The sequence below is a fragment of the Hypanus sabinus genome, chromosome 7, assembly GCF_030144855.1.
Source record: "Hypanus sabinus isolate sHypSab1 chromosome 7, sHypSab1.hap1, whole genome shotgun sequence".
Classification (NCBI taxonomy): Eukaryota; Metazoa; Chordata; class Chondrichthyes; order Myliobatiformes; family Dasyatidae; genus Hypanus; species Hypanus sabinus.
In genome coordinates, this window is record NC_082712.1 from 120,667,187 (window position 1) to 120,689,173 (window position 21,987).

General features: G+C 43.3%; 1 protein-coding gene across 2 annotated transcripts in view; it reads right to left on the reverse strand.

Moving 5' to 3' along the window:
• LOC132397137 (dual specificity protein phosphatase 8-like) overlaps positions 1–21,987 on the reverse strand; it is a 260,628-nt gene that overhangs the window by 225,071 nt on the left and 13,570 nt on the right. The window contains exon 2 of one of the 2 annotated variants that reach the window (XM_059975493.1): positions 5,193–5,347. The exons of the other annotated variant lie outside the window; for it this stretch is intronic. The gene's annotated coding sequence lies outside the window, so the exon portion shown is untranslated. The remainder of the gene's footprint in view (positions 1–5,192; positions 5,348–21,987) is intronic. 2 annotated transcript variants of the gene reach the window in all.

The following is a 21,987-nucleotide window of genomic DNA, read 5'->3' on the forward strand; positions in this document are numbered from 1 at the left end:
ATCAATGGAGAGACAAAAGAGGGGCTGGAAGCAGGCAGGCATACGAAAGAACAAAAGAGAGGAAATAACAGGATAGAAGGAAATGATTAAAGAATGAAAAAGATGATTATGAAAAGGGATAGTCCAAAAACATAGTTGTTTTTCAGGAAAAGAAGTGGGTGATTGGGAACAAGGGTTAATAACAAAAATTATTACCAGAATATCAGTGAAGATTGATTACAAGATTATGACATATAGGAGCAGAATTAGGCCATTTGGCCCATCCAGTCTGCTCTGCCATTTTATCATGGCTGATCGATTACCCTCTCAACCCCAATATCCTGCCTTCTCCCCGAATCCCTTCATGCCCTGATTGATGAAGAATCCATCAACCTTTGCCTTAAACGCATCATCTGATCTGGCCTCCACAGCCTCCTGTGGCAAGGGATTCCACAGACTCACCACCCTCTGGCTGAAGAAATTCCTCCTCGCCTCCATTCCAAATGGGCACCCCTCTATTCTGCAGCTGTGTTCCCTGATCTTAGACTCCACCACCATATGAAACAGTCTCTCCACATTCACTCTATCAAGGACTTTCAACATTAGATAGGTTTCAGAGTTCCAGTGAGTACTGGCCCAGAGCCACCAAATGCTTCTCATATGATACACCTTTCAATTCCCGAATCATTTTCATGAACCTTCTTTGAACCCTCACCAATGTCAGCACATCCTTTCTTAGAAAAGGAGCCCTTAAGAACTGATGTCATTGAACTTGATGTTTGAGTTGCAAATTAATTAAGCTAAGAGAGTATTTCATAATGTTCTGCATTCAGCTTTCCATGATCCTGGCCTGTGTTACAACTCCAGGCACCCTTTTCCTCCCAAGCACATTAAACATGTCTCACATCATTTGTGGAAATGGAAAAACCATGTTGGAGTGGGAGCAATGGGAGTTTGATTTTAATTTTAATTTTATTTTTGTGTGTGTTGTAAAGGATTCTTTGCTGGAGGTCTGGATACTTTTGTGCAGTTTTCCTATTATTTAAAAATATTCTTGCTTGCTATATTAATTTGCTGAGGTGTAGATTGGAGTCACCAGAAGTTATTGAGTTTGATCCCAGGGTAAGCTTACTTCAATAGGGATGAATTAATTGTACCACAAATAACCTTTGACTAAGAGGCCACAAGACATAGGAGAAGAAAGTAGAATGAGGCTGTTCAGCCCATGGAATCTGCCCTGTACATTCCATCATGGCTGTTTTATTACCCCCTCAACCAGTGAGTCTTATTTCAGTGGTGGGCAAGTTGTTGGAGAACATACTGAAAGGCAGGATTTATGAGCATTTGGAGAGACATAATCTGACTAGGGATAGTTAGCATGGCTTTGTCAAAGGCAGGCTGTGCCTTACAAGCCTGATTGAATTCTTTGAGGATATAACAAAACACATCAATAAAGGTAGAGCAGTGGATTTAGTGCATATGGCATTTGATAAGGTTTCCCCACCCATGCAAGGCCCATTCAGAAAGTAAGGAGGCTGAGATCCAAGGAGACCTTGCTTTGTGGATCCAGAATTGGCTTGCCCACAGAAGGCAAAGGATGGTTATAGTGGTTCATATTCTGCATGGAGGTCTGTGACCAGTGGTGTTCCATGGGGATTTGTTCTGAGACCCCTCCTCTTTGTGATTTTTATAAATTACCTAAATGAAGTAGAAGGGTGGGTTAGTAAGTTTGCTAATGACACAAAGGTTGGGGGTGTTGTGGATAGTCTGGAGGGTTGTCAGAGGTTACAGCAGGACATCGATAGGATGTAGAACTGGGCTGAGAAGAGGCAGAATGACTTCAACCCAGGTAAGTGTTAAGTGGTTCATTCTGGTAGGTCCAATTTGAAGACAGAATATAATACAAATGCTAAGACTCTTGGCAGTGTGGAGGATCAGAGAAATCTTGGAGTCTCTGTTCACAGGACACTCAAAGCTGATGTGCACATTGACAGCATTGTTAAGAAGGCGCAGGGTGTGATGGCATTTATCAATTGAGGGATTGAGTTCAAGAGCCACGGGGTAATGTTACAGCTATACAAGACCTTGGTCAGACCCCAATTCAAGAACTGTGTTCAGCTCTAGGCACCTCACTACAGGAAGGATGTGGATACTATAGAGGGAGTGCAGAAGAGATGTACAAGGATGTTGCCTGGATTGGAGAGTACATCTTATGAGAATAGGTTGAGTGAATTTGGCCTTTTCTCCTTAGAGTGATGGAGAATGAGAGGTGACCTGATAGAGGTGTACAAGATGATGAGGGGCATGATCGGGTGGATAGTCAGAGGCTTTTTTCCAGGGCTAAAATTACTAACACGAGGGGGTATAGTTTTAAGATGCCTGGTAGCAGGTACAGAGGGGATGTCAGGGGCAGGTTTTTCATACAGAGAGTGGTGGGTGTGTGGAATGCACCGTCAGCAATGGTGGTGGAGGCGGATTTTTTTAAGAGACTCTTAGATAGGTCAATGGAGCTCTATGCAGTAGGGAAATTCTAGGCAGTTTCTACAGGTTACACGGCTGGCACAAAATTGTGGGCCAAAGGGCCTATAATGTGCTGTAGCTTTCTATGTTCTATGTTTGTTCTCCTGCCTTCCCACTGTAACATTTTTCACCCTTACTAATGAAGAACATATCAACCTATGCTTTAAAAATAACCAATGACTTGGACTCCAGTAGCCATTTGTGAAAATGAACCCCACAGATTTGCCACCCTCTTCACCTCTATTAGAAACGTAGAAAACTTACAACACAATACAGGACCTTCAGCCCACAAAGTTGTGCCGAACATGTCCCTACCTTAGAAATTACTAGGCTTACCCGTAGCCCTCTATTTTTCTAAGCTCCATGTACCTATCCAAAAGTCTCTTAAAAGACCCTATAGTATCCGCCTCCACCACCGTTGCTGGCAGCCCATTCCACGCACTCACCACTCTCCGAGTCAAAGCACCTTAAATCTGTGTCCTCTTGTGGCAACCATTTCAGCACTGGGAAAAAACTCTGACTATCCACATGATCAATGCCTCTCATCATCTTGTACACCTCTATCAGGTCACCTGTCATTGTCCTTCACTCAAAGGAGAAAAGGCCGAGTTCACTCAACCTATTCTCTTAAAGCATGCTCTCCAATCCAGGCAACATCCTTCTATAGGAATGGCCTTGTATTCTGAGGCTGTGCTCACTTGTCCCAGGCTCACCCACTGTATGAAACATCTTTGCCACGTCCACTCTATCTAGGCATTTCAATATTCGATAGGTTTTGATGAGATCTCCCTCATTCTTCTAAACTCCAGCAACTACAGGCCTAGAGCCATTTAATGCTCAGGATCATATTCATGAATCCCCTTTGGATCCTCTCCAATGCCAGCACATCCCTTCATAGTTAAGGGACTCAAAACTGCTCACAATACTCCAAGTGCAGTCTGACCAATGCCTTATAAAGCCTCTGCATTACATCCTTGCTTTTGTATTCTAGTCCTCTTAAAATGAATGTTGACATTGCCTATGCCTTCCTTACCACCAACTCAACCTGCAAGTTGACCTTTAGGGAATTCTTCACAAGGCCTCCCAAATTCCTTTGCATCTCTGAATCCTCAATTAGCTCTCCATTTAGAAAATCATCTACCCATTTATTCCTTCTACCAAAGTGCATGATCGTACACTTCTCTACACAGTATTCCACCTACCTCTTTACCCGTTCTCCCAATCTATCCTGCAGACTCGCTGCTCCCTCAACACTACCTGTCCCCCTATCCATCTTTATCACAAACCTCTCAAGAACACATGTGAACAGAATTGGATGTGTAAGATCTAAAAGTGAATCATCGTAACAGGGGCTTTTTAAGATAGTCCAAATCCATTTAATGTTTAAAAAAAAGCACTTGGGTGTAAGGTATTTTGTAGTTCCTTTTATAATGCATGCAATTTAATAGCCTAATCACAAGCTAAAGGCAGCTTTCGACAAGGCACCGCAAATGAGGCTGCTTAACAAAACAACAGCCTATTGTATTACAGAAAGTATACTAGCATGGATACACAATTGGCAGAAGGAAAAGAGTCAGAAATAAAGGGAGCCTTTTCTAGTTGATTGCTGGTGACTAGTGGTGTTCCACTGGGATCGGTGTTGGGTCTGCTTTTTACATTATATGTCAATGATTTGGAAGATAGATTTGAAGGCTATGTGACCAAGCTATATGGCAGTAGGCTATGGCAGGGTCTAAATGAGATCACTGGGCGCAAAGGCTGGGAATATCAATAACTGTACCGCTTCTCTTCCTGATGAACTTAACGCATTCTACGCAAGATTCGAACTAACTTACTTTCCCTTTTCTATTTTCTAACTATGATTTATAATTTAAATTTTTATTATGTTTACTTCAATTTGTACTTCAGGGTGCGCGAAGTGCAGAAACAAATATCACTGTGATGATTGTATGCTCTAGTATCAATTGTTTGGTGACAATAAAGTAAAGTGTGTGGATGATAGAAAGAGGCCCAAACAACACTCACGGCCTTTCTCATCTATCCTGCCTGCTGCTTCCTCAAAGAATTCCAAAAGATTTGTCAGGCAAGGTTTTTTCTTAAAGAAACCATGCTAATTTCAGCTATTTTATCATGTGCCCCCAAGTACATAAGATGTATAGTAATAGACTTGTTCATCTTCTCAACCATCTTTAAGTGTCTTGGATAGTCAGGTACATTTAAAAATACTATAAACTAAAACATTGAGTTTGTTCATATTATGTATATGCCTTAATTAAAAATCCCTTAAAATTTAAAAAATTCACAGAAGTTGAAAATTATTCAAACGCCTTTTTTTCTCCCGCAGGGTATACGAGTCCACTGACCCAAACAACGTTGGTGTTAGTTCATCTGCTACAGCTGATTAAGGGGGAAAGGGGGCCAAATGATTTGCACTTTATCCTCAGTATGTCCAGTGCTCCATCTCCAAGCTCAGGAGCAAGTGGAACAGCAAAGCCCTCTGGAGCAGTTAGGACGGAGTCCCTAATGAACAGATTCCGCAAAAGAACCAATGATTGGGATGGAGCAGCCTCTTACAAACGTGCCCGAAAGCTACAGAGCAGACATTAAGAGCATTGGAAGTACAAGTTAACCAAAGTGCTAAGAAGATGACTGCAGTAGTTGTGATGCTCCCGTTTGCTTTCACAAATGCTTACTAATGGCCTCTGTACTCATCCAACACCTTTCAGCTTCAGCACGTCATTAACAGCTTCCCCGAGGACCTATGATAACATCAGTCCGCAACCCAGTGGGAAAACATCTCGTGTGCGCTCAGGGAGGTGCCACCCCTCCACGAATCAAGATGTTAACGCTGCAAACAATACAAGAGAAAATTCAGTGGCCACTGACAAAAAGATATGCAAAGAAACCAAAATTTTATGAACTACTTTGCAAGATACCAAACTAAAATTATTGGAGATGGGAGTTATTTAACTGTCTGCAGTCACGCTGTTGGGTAAAGGCAACTTTCCAGATTGTGATTGGAGTGGGGGTGGCTTGGCAGAAGTACCATTGCTCATCAATAGTGCACAACTTCCGTGCAGTGCTAAGGGGGAGCTGCATTGTCAGCAGTGATATTTTTCCATCAGGGATGGCAAAGGAAATTCTTGTGGCTCTCTCATCCGATGGCACTCATCAGAAGCAAGCATCAGGGGAGTTATCCCATCTTAGCCTTTGTTTATTCCTCAAATAGATTATCTCATCACTATGACATAATGCTTTCCATGAGAGCTTGCCTGTATAAGTTGACAGTCTACATTACAACAGTGACTATATTTCAGTGGTACTGAATTGTGGCAGCATCTTTTGGGGCCTTCTATAAAGGAAGGGTGAAATGTTGCATAGAAATGCTTTTAAGACCAACTCCTCCAGTTACACTACTGTAATGAGTTAATGGACATCATATGATGAATCTCTCAGGATCACATTTGAACGGAGCTGTCCTGGATGCAAAAGATCTAAAATCAAGTCATCATAAAACAGGCTCCAGTTCCATTTGGTGTTCAAAGAAAGTGCTTGGGCACAAGATACTTAGTGGTATATTTTATAATACATCAAATTAATAGCTTAATCGGAAGTTAAAAACAACTGCCTTGCCAGTTGCACATAAAATCTTAAAAATTGGTTACCGAATTTGTTTTACTAACTTCTTTCAAAGACGCCCTGTGAAAATGTTTTCAAGCACCAGTGTATTAGCCACCTTTATACACAGGAAAACAACAGCTGTTGCAGCTGCATCCCGATATGCCATATTAATCAACAAAGACATGGCAAACCTTCACATTACATCATTTCTTCCTGCGGAACCTGACCTTGTGTTACTGTCAGGATGCTACCCCTTTTCTACACAACATGACAACCATATCTGGCATGTCAAGGAAAACAAGGAACGTCATTTACTCCACAGACAATTTTACATTTCATTATAGCAAGAAGCCATTCCATCTATTGAATCTGTGCCAGCTCTCAGAGCGGTCGGTCCCTTTTATCTCATTCCTTATTCCCTGCAATGAATTCTCTCCCACTTATCCCATCCCATTCTCCTACAACTCACATTCATTTGGGGCAACAACTTACATTTGTCGAATAACCTTCGAGATGAGGGAGAAACCCCACACAGTCACAAAGTAAACATGCAAATTCTACACGCACAGACATCAGGTAAGAATCAACCTTTATTTACTGGAATTGTAAGGAGGCATAATTAACTGCAGCACCACTGTGCATCACACGAGTGCCAAAGGTGGCATAACAGTGCCTCTACTTTCACAGAAGTTTCCAGGTTCAGCATGTCATCTGAAACTTTGGCAGACTTCTATAGATGCACAGTGGAGAGTATCCTGACTGGTTACATAACCTGGTATGGAAGCACCAATGCCCAGGAATGGAAAAGCCTACAAAAGTGGTGGATACAGCCCAGTCTATCAATAAAAGCCCTCCCACCATTGATCACATCTACAAGGATTGCTGCCACAAGACAGCAGCATTCATCAAGGGCCCTCACAATGCAGACCATGTTCTCTTCTCACTGCCGCCATCAGAAAGGTGGTACAGGATCCTTGGGTCGCACACCACCAGTTTCAGGTACAGGTATTGCCTACCCTTCAACCATCAGGCTCCTGGACCGGTGTAAATAAACTCACTCAACACTGAGTGACTCACTTCACAGCCTATAGACTCACTTTCAAGTTCTCTACATAAAAAAATTACCGCCGTACATGTTTTCTAGACTTCTGCAGAGTTCCGTAATGCACTGTACTGTTAAGGCAAAAAAAAGTTTCATGACATATTTCAGTGATGAGAAACCTGATTCTGATCTGGGTCTCTGTTGTGAACTGAGAGTAGGAAGGGGACTGGGAGAGGGGAATCGTTTTTAGGAAAAGGGAAAGGGAGAGAGGAGGGAGTGGGAAGCACCAGCGAGACATTCTGTAATGATCAATAAACTAATTGTTTGCAATCAAATGACCTTGCCTAGTCCCTCAGGGCTCGGTGTGTCTACACCCGCACCACCTCCACCCCTTCTCAGCTACCTGTCCCTCGATGCTCCACTCTTGCCATTCCCAACACCCTTTGCTCCTGCCAGATTTACAAACTCCCTCTCTGCTACATGTTGACAAATACAGTACTGTATTTGAGCCTAAGACTTTTGTTCACTACTGTATGACTCACAGCTCTCAGTATTCTGTATTTATTTTAGTTTTGCACATTGTTTGTCAGTCTGTTTGAGGACACTTTCATTAATAGTTTTATTTCCCTTTTTTTCCTACTGTGAATGCCTGCAAGAAAATTAATCTCAGGGTAGCAGATGGTGACAAATACATTGATAATAAAATTACTCTGAACATTGTACATCACTTCACACAGTGCAGTCCACTGTCAATTTATGGTCCATCGCAAGACTTGTACAAAAGCAGATTGGAATGATTCCTCACCCCTGCAAAACAGGCTTTCTTCTGCTAGATATCAATAATGAAAATTGCCAAGTTCTTTAGGAAAAAAAATCTTCAGAATACTTTTAGCAAATTCAATTTTTATTTGTACAGCTCATCTTCTTTTGCAAATTATCTTTATTTATACAGAGTTATTTTGTAAAATTCTTATGTATTTTCCCTGACAATCCCTGCAAGAAAAGAATCTCAAAATAGTATATGGTAACATATACATACTTTGATAACTTTCAGTAATGGAATCCCCAGCTTGCTGTGGAACCAAGTGAAAACTTCAACAGTACAATGCAGCTTTAATCTATTCCGGTTCTATACAAATGGGTGAAGTTGCACCTTAAACCCTCCCAAGGCATGCAAGTGGAAGGTATGACCTGACTGAGTGGCTCCGAAAGACAGGAGCTCAGCTCCTGTTTCCAGTGCGATAGTTTGAGCCCTTACTTCACAATAATGTAGGCAGTATGTCACTCAAAGTGTGCAGAAACACTAAGGAGATTCAACAGGCATACTGTGCTCCCACCCCGATGGCTCACCAGCATCCATAATAATTTGTTGCTCACCTACAATTGATACAGATTCATTTGCTCATCACACAAACATTGAAATGTACTGTAAAATGGGTTCGCTAAATGAACAAATATAGCTCATAGGTCCACCCTCGAGTCCCACTCTAGATTGATAAATGCAGGTCGTTCTCTTTTGGGTCCAGTGTGAGGTTTACCACAGCCCTCTCACTGCTCCACTCCCGTACCTGGCAATTTTCTCATTATGTTCAATTAATCCCCCTGTTAAATAAAGCACAATCCTGTGCTCAGCACTGCAATGAAAGGCTATGCTCCTTTCATTAACTGAATCTTAGCAGCGAATGGCTGTACTTAGGCTCCATGAGACTGTATCTTGTACACTTAATGAAATTACTAAGCTGGAAACACAACTGCTGGGCTGTAAAGGCGATCTGAAGACTCCAGGGACACTGTACCTGGAAGGCAACACTGACATGTACATTATCCCAATGCAGAATGCGGTCAGCAGCTTCCAATGTGTTACTTGCTTATTCATGAGAATTTACAAGACAGGCAGAAAATCAGAAGACTGCAGTGTAGAGGCAGCAAGGGATGGAAGACTATTTACCAGCTAATTTGGAGGGGAGAAGATGTGCCTTCTTAATTTGGATCTCTTTATTTAATAAATTCCCTTTAATAGACAGATGTACTGATTCATGGCTGCTAGACTGTACCTGTTCTTTGAAAGCATTCCTAGGGGTTTGAGCTCAGAGTCTGAATCTATAAAACTAACACCATAAAATTAGCACCCCTAAAACAGGTGGTCTCATCTTTTATGCTCCTTGTATCAAATAATTTAGGTCAAGAGGCTCCAAACTGACAATACAAATGAACATGGAAATGGGCGAGAAGAAATCAAATGCGCACCAAACATCGACCTCAAGCTGAAATCACTGAAATTAAGAAAACAGATATTTGAAAACATGCATCTATTGGCAAAAGCAGCTTTGTTTAAGCTACAATTTATCCTTGGTCTGTCAGGGGTTCCCAACCTTTGTTATGCCATGGACCTGAGGGGTCGGTAGACTCCAGGTTGGGGTCCCTGGTAGCTAGCGAATAAGAAATCAGATTTATTATCACTGGCATGCATCATGAAATTTGTTAACTTAGCAGCAGAAGTTCAATGCAATACATAATAAAGAAGAAAAAAATAAAGTATATGTGTAATGAATAGATTAAAAATCGTGCCAAAACAGATATTTTATTAAAAAAAAGTGAGGAGTGTTCACGGGTTCAATATTCATTTAGGAATCAGATGGCAGAGTGGATGAAGCTGTTCCTGAATCACTGAGTGTGTGCCTTCAGGTTTCTGTCCCTCTTACCCGATGGTAACAATGAGGAAAGAGCATGTTGTGGGTGCTAGGGGTCATTAATAATGGATGCAGCCTTTCTGAGACACCACTCCTTAAAGATGCCCTGGGTACTTTGCAGGCTAGAACCAGAGATGGGGCTAACTAAATCTACGACCCTCTGCAGCTTTCTTCTGTGCAGTAGCCCCCATACCAGACAGTGATGCAGCCTGTCAGAATGCTCTCCACAGTACATCATTAGAAGTTTTTGAGTGTTTCTGTTGACATACGAAATCTCTTCAAACTCCTAATGAAGTATAGTCATTGCCTTCTTTGTAGCTGCATCGATATGTTGGGACCAGGTTAGGTCCTCCGAAATTTTGACACCCAGGGATTTGAAACTGCTCACTCTCTTCACTTCTGATCCCTCTGAGGATTGGTATGTGGTTTTTCATCTTACCCTTCCTTAAGTCCATAATTAGCTCTTTCCTCTTACTGACGATGAATGTGAGGTTGTTGCTGCAACACCACTCCACTAGTTGGCATATCTCACTCCTGAACACCCTCTCGTCTCCATCTGAGATTCTCCAACAATATTTGTATCATCAGCAAATTTATAGATGGTATTTGGGCTATGCCTAGCCACACAGTTATGGGTATATAGAGAGTAGAGCAGTGGGCTAAGCACACACTCCTGAGGTGCACCAGTGTTGTCAGCGAGGAGGAGATAGGAAGTCGGGGATCCAATTGCAGAGGGAGGTACAGAGGCTGAGGTTCTGTAACTTCTCAATCAGGATTGTGGGAAAGTTGGAGTTAAACATTGAGCTATGGTCGATGAACAGCGTCCTGACGTAGGTGTTTGTATTGTCCAGGTGGTTTAAGGCCCTGTGAAGAACCATTGAGATTGTGTCTGCCTCAAGGCACCCCAGATTGATTGGAAGCCCAGGGAATAAACTCTTCTCGGGCTTCCAACCGGGTACAGGTATCAATTATGACCAACATTTTGATGAAAAGCTCTGTAGCTCTGTCATCTTCTTCAGGATTGCTGCCTCTGCACATCTAGTCCAGTGGTATTTGTACCCCGCGCCCCCCGTAGTCCCTCCTGCTTGGATAAGGACTAACAAATCAGGTTTCCATTCCCCCGCCTTGTTTACAATCAAATTCCAGTTCTTAATTAGACCAAGACTTTTGTCTTTGTTAACATCCTTTTCACCGAATTTTCTTTCAATGACTTCCTTCACCAGTTGGCCTCAAAAGCCATTGGGGTGGCACAGTAATTTTCTGCCGAAGGCAATCCTATGGCCATTGTGAATATAATGTTCTGCTGCCGCCGATATCTCCCATTAACCTAAACGTATACACCTCCTGTGTTCCATGATGCGCATCTATCAGCCATTAACCTAAACGTATACACCTCCTGTGTTCCATGATGCGCATCTATCAGCCATTAACCTAAACGTATACACCTCCTGTGTTCCATGATGCGCATCTATCAGCCATTAACCTAAACGTATACACCTCCTGTGTTCCATGATGCGCATCTATCAGCCATTAACCTAAACGTATACACCTCCTGTGTTCCATGATGCGCATCTATCAGCCATTAACCTAAACGTATACACCTCCTGTGTTCCATGATGCGCATCTATCAGCCATTAACCTAAACGTATACACCTCCTGTGTTCCATGATGCGCATCTATCAGCCATTAACCTAAACGTATACACCTCCTGTGTTCCATGATGCGCATCTATCAGCCATTAACCTAAACGTATACACCTCCTGTGTTCCATGATGCGCATCTATCAGCCATTAACCTAAACGTATACACCTCCTGTGTTCCATGATGCGCATCTATCAGCCATTAACCTAAACGTATACACCTCCTGTGTTCCATGATGCGCATCTATCAGCCATTAACCTAAACGTATACACCTCCTGTGTTCCATGATGCGCATCTATCAGCCATTAACCTAAACGTATACACCTCCTGTGTTCCATGATGCGCATCTATCAGCCATTAACCTAAACGTATACACCTCCTGTGTTCCATGATGCGCATCTATCAGCCATTAACCTAAACGTATACACCTCCTGTGTTCCATGATGCGCATCTATCAGCCATTAACCTAAACGTATACACCTCCTGTGTTCCATGATGCGCATCTATCAGCCATTAACCTAAACGTATACACCTCCTGTGTTCCATGATGCGCATCTATCAGCCATTAACCTAAACGTATACACCTCCTGTGTTCCATGATGCGCATCTATCAGCCATTAACCTAAACGTATACACCTCCTGTGTTCCATGATGCGCATCTATCAGCCATTAACCTAAACGTATACACCTCCTGTGTTCCATGATGCGCATCTATCAGCCATTAACCTAAACGTATACACCTCCTGTGTTCCATGATGCGCATCTATCAGCCATTAACCTAAACGTATACACCTCCTGTGTTCCATGATGCGCATCTATCAGCCAGACAGGAAACCTGCATCCAGGAACACAGAAGGTGCATCTGTTTGGGTTACCTGGAGAAATTAGCGTTACCTTAACACTGCATTCGCAATGGCCATAGGAATGATTTCGGTACAAAGCTACTGTGCCACACCAACAGCTTTTGGGACCACCTGGTGAAAGAAGCCATTGAAATAAAATTGAAGGAAAATAATGTTAACAAAGACAAAGATTTTGCTCTAACTAAGAACTGGAATTTAACTGTAAACAAGGTGGGACAGCAGCAACCTGATTGGTTAGTCCTTAACCAATCAGGAGGGATAGACTACAAGGGTATAAATACCACTGGACTAGACATGCCCAGGTATCATTCCTGAAGATGATGGCAGAATTTGTCATTGAATTGGTTATCATCTATACCTGTACCCAGCTGGAAGCCCAAGAAGAGCTAGATCCTTTAATTTCCCTCGCAGATAGCTTCATATTACAATGTGAAAGAGAGCAAGTTTGGTGCTTTTAGAAAGGACCATCAGATGATTATTTTCTAAACAACGGTGTTACAATTTCTTCCTAATCTGACGCAGGTTGCATTTTTTTAAACTCTTATTCCTGAAGTGGTATTTTAAATAAGAAAGGGCAAGTCCTGAGGAAGGGTCTCTGCACAAAATGCTTACACTTTTCCGTAGATGTCGCCTGACCTGCTGAGATCCTCCAGCATCTTGTGTGTATCACTTTGGATTTCCAGCATCTGCACACTTTCTTTAACTTTTTTTCATCTGAGCTCCTGCCTCACATTACGCATCAACAACTTGTATTGAATTAGTGCCTTTAAAGCATGTTTCAGAAAACGTTATCAAAGAGAAAGTACGACGAAGCCTTAAGAGGTGACTCAGGAAACTGAAACAGACAGAAATTTAGGGAGGATGTTCAAAAAGATTAAGGAAACAAACACAAGACCATATTGTGAGGTTCATGCCTTTACAAAGACTGATGACGGAATATGAATTAGTTATAGGCGACATCTCAGGATCTATCTCTTCACTGTCTCTGACTAAATTGTAAATGACTAGAGTACAAAGAAAGAGGATGAAATTGTTGTGGCAAAGACTTCATTTTCCACCCCCGTCTCAATGATACGTCCTTTAAAAGAATGTGTTCTCTTGTTCTGGCCACTGAGTTAGGAGGGGGTTTAAAAAACAAAAGCATTGTTTTGTGGTATAACTGAGTACATCAGGCTGCCGCTATTTGCCAGCAACAAAGATTTGCAATAGCAAGTGACTCATCTTCTGCAGATACCTTTACAGACTGTGCCTGTACTTCAATTTACCATTCCTCCATCAAATTGTGCTCCAAGCAGCAAGTAGCAAGGTTCATAGGAAATAGACAAGGATAAAACAGGCTGGACCATGACTATTAACCTAATTATTTACTGCTAACTAAAAAATTCACGGAGTTCTTTTATTTACCAAATGCCTTGGGTTGGCCTTGGTTGAACTGCAACATCCCTTACTGTACTTCCTTCCAAGAGGATCACAACCTTGTTGTGGTTTGGAGACTTGTATGCCTCAATGACCCGGAGAGCTACGTTGGCAGGAATCAGGGCTTTATGCTTTGGCCCTTGGCATTGTCACCCATGCCAAAAAGGTCAAAGGTTTTGAGGACAGACTAAGAGTGGTTCACCGGTACTCCAGCTTCAGGAGTTAAGCTCAGAGCCAACAATGCTAATTGGTAAAACAAAGTTGTTATGGAAACAGCAATGAAGGATCCTTCTACATTTGAGTGTGAAGGTATTCCTGAGTCTCCACCCAGAACTTGCATGACTGACTATAGTGCAAACCATCCTACTGGCATGATGAAGGAAGCCCTGAACACAGCCAGAGATTGAGGGCCTTCAATGTTACCCTAAATGCAAGCGGCATAACAGGAAGTAAGGAAGTCAAATCCATCTTCTTGGGTAGATACTGGGAGAACCCTTGGCACTATTCTGAGGAACAGCACAGAATTGACCTCAGCTTTCTCGGGAGGTGGTGGAGCTGAGCCTGTGGGTGAGGAACGACCCGAGGTTTGGACAATTTAAGTGCCGAGCCACATTGCAAGAGGCAAGAGACAGGCCAGTCAGCTCTCTGATCTGGGGGTTTGTTCAACCCGGTCCTGGACTGAGATAGTGTTCTGTAACTGGTGGACTTCTCAATCAGCTGCAGTGATGCCTGGCCTGATGAACTTCAGTTCTGAATGCTGCTGGTTTGCGTTATCATTTGTATGACCTTCCCCCCCCCACCCCCCTTCCCTGCACATTGGGTGTTTGAGAGTCTTTTGCTTATAATGGGTTCTTCATTTCATGGCTACCTATAAGGAGAAAATGTCAAGGTTTATAAAATATACATACTTTGAACTTTGAGGAGTAACTATTCCTTAACAAAAACAAAGACATTAAGTGAATCACCTGATTATTTTTACTTGGTTTGTGGGATCTTGCTCTGTGAAAATTGGCTGTCACATCACAACCATGACGGCACCAAAAGTTAAATAGTTGTCCAGCACCATGAGTTATAAGAGGTGCAAGATCTTTCTCGTTTCCCCCATTTATCAATCAGTACACTCCTTCGAAGGAAATGTGCTGGGTTTGCTTCTGGTTAGTTAAATAAACTGCCTTTCAGTTTTTTCACCTGAAGAGTATTGAAAAACCAGAACCCGGCTGGGATTGTTCAGCTGGGAGCTTTCTGATGAAGTTCCATTTAGTGACACTGCTTTGATCAACTGGAGTGGTGACTGAGTAACTGACACCAGTCACAGTGAGCACATGCACAAAATTTAGCAACAACTACCCTCCAATCACTACATCACTCTGGAAGAATACACCTACTTTATCGGAAGTCAACGTAGTTTCCATTCCCCCACACTTCATCAGTACAGTTTTCCGAGCAAGTCAACAGCGGTGACTCACGACTCTTAAGAGTGCCAACCCACTGGCTTCTGCAGTATCGTTAACCACGGCATTGGTATAATAATAGTACAATAATGAATTTCTATGTCACCACTGACGAGCCAATTCCACCAGATGTACTAAGGACGGCATTCTGATTGGTTGCATCATTGTCTGGTACAGAGGCTTCAATGTACAGGATCAAAAAAGACTGCACAGGACTGCAGACTCAGCCAGCTCCATCATAGGCCTCCCACCATTAAGGATGTCTTCATGATGCATTGCCTCAAGAAGATTGCATCCATCATTAAGGACCCTCATCATCTGGGGCCTGCCTTATTCTCAATACTACCACTGCTGGGGGGGGGTGATTGAGGAGGGGAGGTATATGAGCTCAATATTTTAGGAAGACCTTCTTCTCCTCTATCAGATTGCTGAATGGTCCAGGAACACTACCACAGGTGATCTACTAGCGACACATTGGGAAGGGACATTGTCCACTGCCAAACCACGTACAACGTTTGTACATTGAGGGTGCTTGATAGTGTCAGCCAAAAACCAGGGCAGCTAAATGATGAAAACATGCTGCATTTTGTCAATTGGAACCAGCCCTGACAAAAGACATTGCATCCTTTAAGGGAGAAATTAATATTTATTTATTGACTGATTGATTGAAATGCAGTGCTGTACAAGTCCTGCTGGCCTCTTGGGCCACGCCACCCAGGAACTCCCCATTGTACCCGAGCCTAATCACAAGACAATCTACAATGACCAGTTAACCAACCAACTAGTACATCTTTGGTCTGTGAGAAGAAACCCTCGCAGTCACGGGAAGAACATACAAACTCCTTACTGACGGTGGCAGGAATTGAACCCAGGTCGCTGGTACTGTAAAGCGTTGTGCTAACCACAATGCTACCATGCCACCCAAGATAGTCTCCACCTGTTCAAGGATCTAGGGATTTCTTTATGTTCCACTTCCATTCTGAGGAAGACAGCAAGCCAGAGAAATCAATTTGGGATTGTTACAATCTGGTACATCACAATGAACCATACATACATCAATGGTTCTGCAATTCACGCCCAGCATTTTAGGAACATCTTCTTCCCTCAATAGGCACATTTATGCCAATGTTCAACCTCTGTTTCTCAGCAGAAGGAATTCAACAGATGAATTAAATTTACACTTATCACAGCATTGCAAAATTAAAAAGTGGCATCATATAATCGCATACAAGCAGACTTAGAGAGCACATTACACTCTGTGCTGCTGTACAAAGAACCAGGTTGCATTCTGCAATTACACCTACACAATGCAGGCAAAGAACAGACAACAAAGGAAAGATTCTTGAGGCGTGCAATGGAAATCTGGTCGATATCAGTGCAGTACAGTACTATAAATCTGTTTCAAATTTTGGAATAAACAACAGTGTCATTGTGATGTTTGCACAAAGATTTGTAATTTATTCCAAAACCTTATTTACTAGTCAACGTCTTGTTTTTCTTTCCTCGGTCTCTTCTTTCTCCCTAAAGGGGCTGATTCTGGCCCTGTTATGCTTGCAAGGGCTACCGTTCTTCACAACCCATCTGAGCTAGGTACATTTGTGTGTCGCTCAACCAAAGGGGCACCGAAGCCATTCCTAACCCCACCCCCAAAGGTGATCAAGGAGTCATCTTTTCCTCTGTCGATCCTAGAAGCCCGGAGTCAGTGGCAGCAAACATTTCTACTCAGTTATGCTTGGGACTGCTTACGGTGAGATTTTCAGGTCTTCGTGATTCTGTCTCAATATTAAACAAATATGGACAACATTTGACTTATCTCCTCACCATCGAAGATATCTTCCAGAGTTATCACTAAGGGCCCTCATCACCCGGGACATGCTCCCCTCTTCTCATTCCTACTGGGCACAGGAGCCCAAACACACCCACACAATCAATAACTCAGAAACAGCTTCCAGGAACACTGGCTTGTTAATCCTTTTTCTTTTCGTTTAATATTGAGAACAGACCCTTCAAGCTGCACCCACTGCCCAGCAATTCCCCCGAGTTAACCCCAGTCTAATCATGGGACAATTTACAATGACCAATTAACCTACCAACCGGTGGGTCTTTGGACTGTGGGAGAAAACTGGAGCACCTGGAGGAAACCCACTTGGTCACGGGCAGAACATACAAACTTACAAACTTCTTACAGGCAGCAGCAGCGGGGATTGGACCTGGGTCGCCTGGACTGTAAAGCGTTGTGCTAACCACCATGCTACCATGACGCCACACAGCAATTTTGTGGCCCATACACAAACCCGCGACCTTGGCGTTATGCTCTACTGACTTTTGTTCCCTGTAGTAAATTTACATTTTGGTACCGCCTTGTCACAGAACAACAAACTCCAAGCCATTTAAGTCAGCGATAATAAATCTAATTCTGATCTGCTGTTTCTCCCAAACGTATAGAACTGTTGCTATGAGTCAATGGGAGGAAAAGGGAGATCTGTTGACAGTCCCTAGAAAAATATATACTACCATGAGAAAACACTTTCTCTACAACACGAGTCCACACACCATCCATCATCACTTTAAAAATCAGCACAACTCCTTTGAATATCAACAGTGACTGCAGTTAGATTCAACTTTCCTGCCTTCTGTCCCTCCCCCTATTACAATGACTAGGGGAAAAAAAGCACAAGACAACTCTCCAAGAGTTTTTAAGAGTAAGGGGTTTTCACGTCTGTGGTATGTTCTGTGGCACAGACAGGTCTCAGAATGCTATACAGTTGATTCTCAGGTGAGGGTGGCGTCGCAACGTTGGGAAGCCCAGCGGCCGACCTGCATGCAGGCAGACCCCAGAAACAGCCGAGGTAACAATCAGGCAATCTGTTGCTCGAAGGATAAATATGGTGCAAGGCAGATTATGGCCTTCGCTGTGTGACTGTCCATGTGGCATGAGGTGGAGTGGGGGAAAGAGTGCAGAGAAGCAATCACTGGAAAAAAAAAGTTGACAGCTGCAGCCCAACATTACTACCAAGGGATATGAGCCAGCAAGGAGCCCTTTGAATGAATGTCATTCAGTATTTGTGAAAGGCAGCCTTAAAGGGCCAAGGTACTTAAGAAACCCAGACCACACAGGATATCCTTTTCTTTGACATATTCGCTAAATGTTTTGAAGGAGGAATGACAACTTTCTCAAATGCCCCATTATAAAAATCTTGAAATGCAATTACTTGTTGAAAGTGAGATTAGTGCAGTCGTCACCCACATTGAAACCGCACAGGGAAGTCACCAGTGAGAAAAAAAAGAACAAAGGTGCTTCATAAATCAGTATGCAAAGCTGTTTAACCCTGCATATGAAGCACAGCCCAGGGATGGCAGCACAAGGCAGAACCCCTCGCAAAGTCACTTCTGTGAGCGAGCAGTGAAACCCTCTGGGATAGAGTCATGAAGAGCAGCTGATGCAGGAGCATCGGAAAATGTGGATCCAGCTAAACTAGCTACATGCAAACCTGGTACACACGCACTGGTATTAAAAGGGAGCTGGGAAGGGAACGGGACAGCTCCCACCTTGGGCCAGCTGCTGGGGAGCCCAGAGGTCAGTCTTTGCCCCCAGCTATGGCAACAACATGAACAAATCCACTGCAGTCCAAATCAATGAATGGGAATCAGGAGACTTCTCAATTAGGTTTGGAATCAGGCTGCACTTCACCACATCCCATCTTATTTGTTTGCTTGTTGTTTCGACCCTTGCTGCAGCTTCCAGGACAAACAGAGGCACCAGGGAAACCGTCTCAGTCAGTGGAGTCCTCAGGGTTAAGGGCTTTCTGTATGCTCCGCTCCAGCTGGTCCACAAGTTCGACGGGGTCTGTGACCACTTCCAACTGGCCTTGGGGGAAGAGTACTACAAGGCCAAAGTTATCTGGACTAGGTTGGTGGCACAGTCCTTTGTACAGGAGACCCTGCAATAGGGAGGTCTGGATTCCAGAAATTCACCATTACAGAATTGACAAATCGCTGCATTGGAGTTGATTTGTGTCCTCCCACTGAGTCCACGTGTTTTAATACATGTGCAGATGATATGGCTTCGTGTTATGGGGGGGGGGGGAACCAGCACACAGACTAATTTCTAGGAAGCACTTCCCCCATATGCAGAAGTTGCCTGTACATTTCAGCCACACAGAACACAGAGCAGTACTGCATTGGAAGAGGCCATTCAGCTCACGGCCCTTGTGCTGAACTTGATGCCAAACCTCCCCTGCCACATCTGCATCCCTCCAGGCCCAGCATAACCATGTGTCTATCTATCTGTCCTTGTCCCTCCCTCAAGGCCAGATTCTTGAATGTCACCGCTGTACTTTATTCCACCTTGACCACCCCCCCCACCAGCACCCGCCACAATCGGTAAACAAAAAATGTCTCACATATCCTCCTCGAGCTTAGATCATTCTGCTAGATGGTGCTACAATACGGTAGGGAAAGTATCAAGTCCCCTCTCCCTTCCCTTGGGGAGTCCTCTCAGATTCCTTTTGGATTCTGTTGTGCAGAGGATTCCTCTTCAGGCTCATTAGTGCTATTTATCACTTGCCACTGGAACTGTCCAACACTGGATAATGGAAAGAAAGACCTGCCCCATTACCTCCTTCCAACATACTCCAAGCTTCAGCACAATCATAAGCTGCACAAAGCCAAACAGAGGAAGCCCTCATGCCTCTGGCTACAGGGCTGTGGCCCACGTGGCTTGTCAAGTCAAGTTTACTGTCATTTAACTGTCTGCATGTATACCAGCAAATGAGACATTTCTCCGGACCAGGGACTAAAGCACAGAAGTACACATAACACATAAATAACACGTGATAACTTAGCAAAGTAAAAATTAAATTTAGAAATGAATTACACATAAAGAAAATAAAGTGAGTAAGTTAAATATTGTAGGGTTCACTACAAATTATCCAGTGGCACTTTGAATGTTATGCAGCAAGAGACCCAATGTCCTGAGGGAAGAAGTTGTTTCTCATCCTGGCCGTTCTTGCCTTTATGCATTGGAGTCTCCTAGCCTGGTGGTAGAAAGTCTGTTGGATGGATGGGTGGGATCCTTGATAATTCTAAGGACCGTGTGCCTGCAGGATGGAAGGGAGACCCCTATGATCCTCACAATCCTTGTGTAGGGACTCCTGGTCCAATGCTCTACTGCTCTCATACCAGATTGGGATGCAGCTCATTAGAAAGCTTTCACTGGCGCTCCTGTAAAATTCAGTTAAGCTGTGGGGGTGAGGGAGGGTGAATATGTACCAGCATCTGACCTACTTCACCCCTAGTACCTCAACATGGGGAACAGGGGTAAGAGTTGGTCATTTGGTTCCCCTCAATCCTGTACACGTCATCTCACATTCAACCCCCTTCCCTCCTCACTCATCAAGATCGACATGCCTTCATCTCAAAAATACTCAAACACTGCTTCCGCCACCCTTTGAGAAATGGTTTCTAAAGATTCACGATCAGAGAATAAAAATCACCTCACTAATGACTTTTTTTTTTAAAACTAGTAGTCACTAGTCTAGGTTCTCCCACAAGAGGAGAGAACCACTCCATTAACTCTCCATCGTGATCACTCAAGAACAATACACTGTGTTACTCAATGTATTCCCATAGACACTGATTGTGGTGAAGAGAGTTGCTGTTGGCAGCATCATGACAGTGAAAGAAGCCCTGTGCTTCGTCCAAGATCTACTAGAACTACCTGCAACCGAGCATTGTCAATTGCAATGCTCTGAGTGTGGAGAGAATGCACAAGCGGGATGATCTCTACAAAAGGTTAAACGGGGGAACCCATTGCATAGGTCTTCATCACCACACCTCTTCTCTCGCAAAGTAAGATGGGACATGGCCTGTCACTGGGTTCATCATAATGAATGTTCGACTTGTATAAGGTGTTGACTATAGAATTGGAAAGAACGAACAAGAGTTTATACAGCATCTTGAGGCAGCCCTCAGTGGGATCTAGGATGGACTGGTCCATTTTCCTGCCGAATACTCATAGCTTTTGAATTTTTTTGCTAATTTGTCCCAACGCAGGTGATTGAACCGTCCGAGTTATCTCATCAATTAAATGTGCTTCCAGTGTAAATATGCACTTCAAAGTAACCATTTATCAGACACAAAATATTGAAGTAAATTATGCCATTTTAGTTTGTGAAATTGTATGGGCTCTGCAGCTGCATGTGGCAAGAAATTCCACAAATTCACCACCCTTTGTCTGAAAGATTCCCCGCATCTCTGTTTTGAAAAGGCACCCCTCTCTCCTGAGGTTATGCCCTCATTTCCTAAACTCTCCCACATCACTCTTCACCTGAAATATATTCATGACTCCGCATCCTCATCTTCCCGGGGTAGGGAATCCCAAAGAATCACCTCACACCAACTGCTAATTAATACCATCCTGATTTGTGAATTAGAGCCTTGCTGCCAGTTGATTTATGGCCCCGGGAACTTGAAGGAGCAGGAATGGGCTTGAGTAGCTCAATTCTGCTGCTTGTACGTAAAAGAGCCAGATTCAAGCTTCCTGGCTCCGCTATGGACCACACACTGACACAGGGTTATTCACTGTGGAGCCTGGCACTTGTGCAAGCAAAGGCATTTGTACCACGATTAGGAAAATCCATGATTAAGATATATCCCCAAAACAAATCTTACAGTGTAATATCTTCCCCTGTCCAAATCCTCTGGCTCCTCAGAGGTTTCATAATGATAGGGGTAATGTACTGGTGCAATTACCCAGAGGAAGT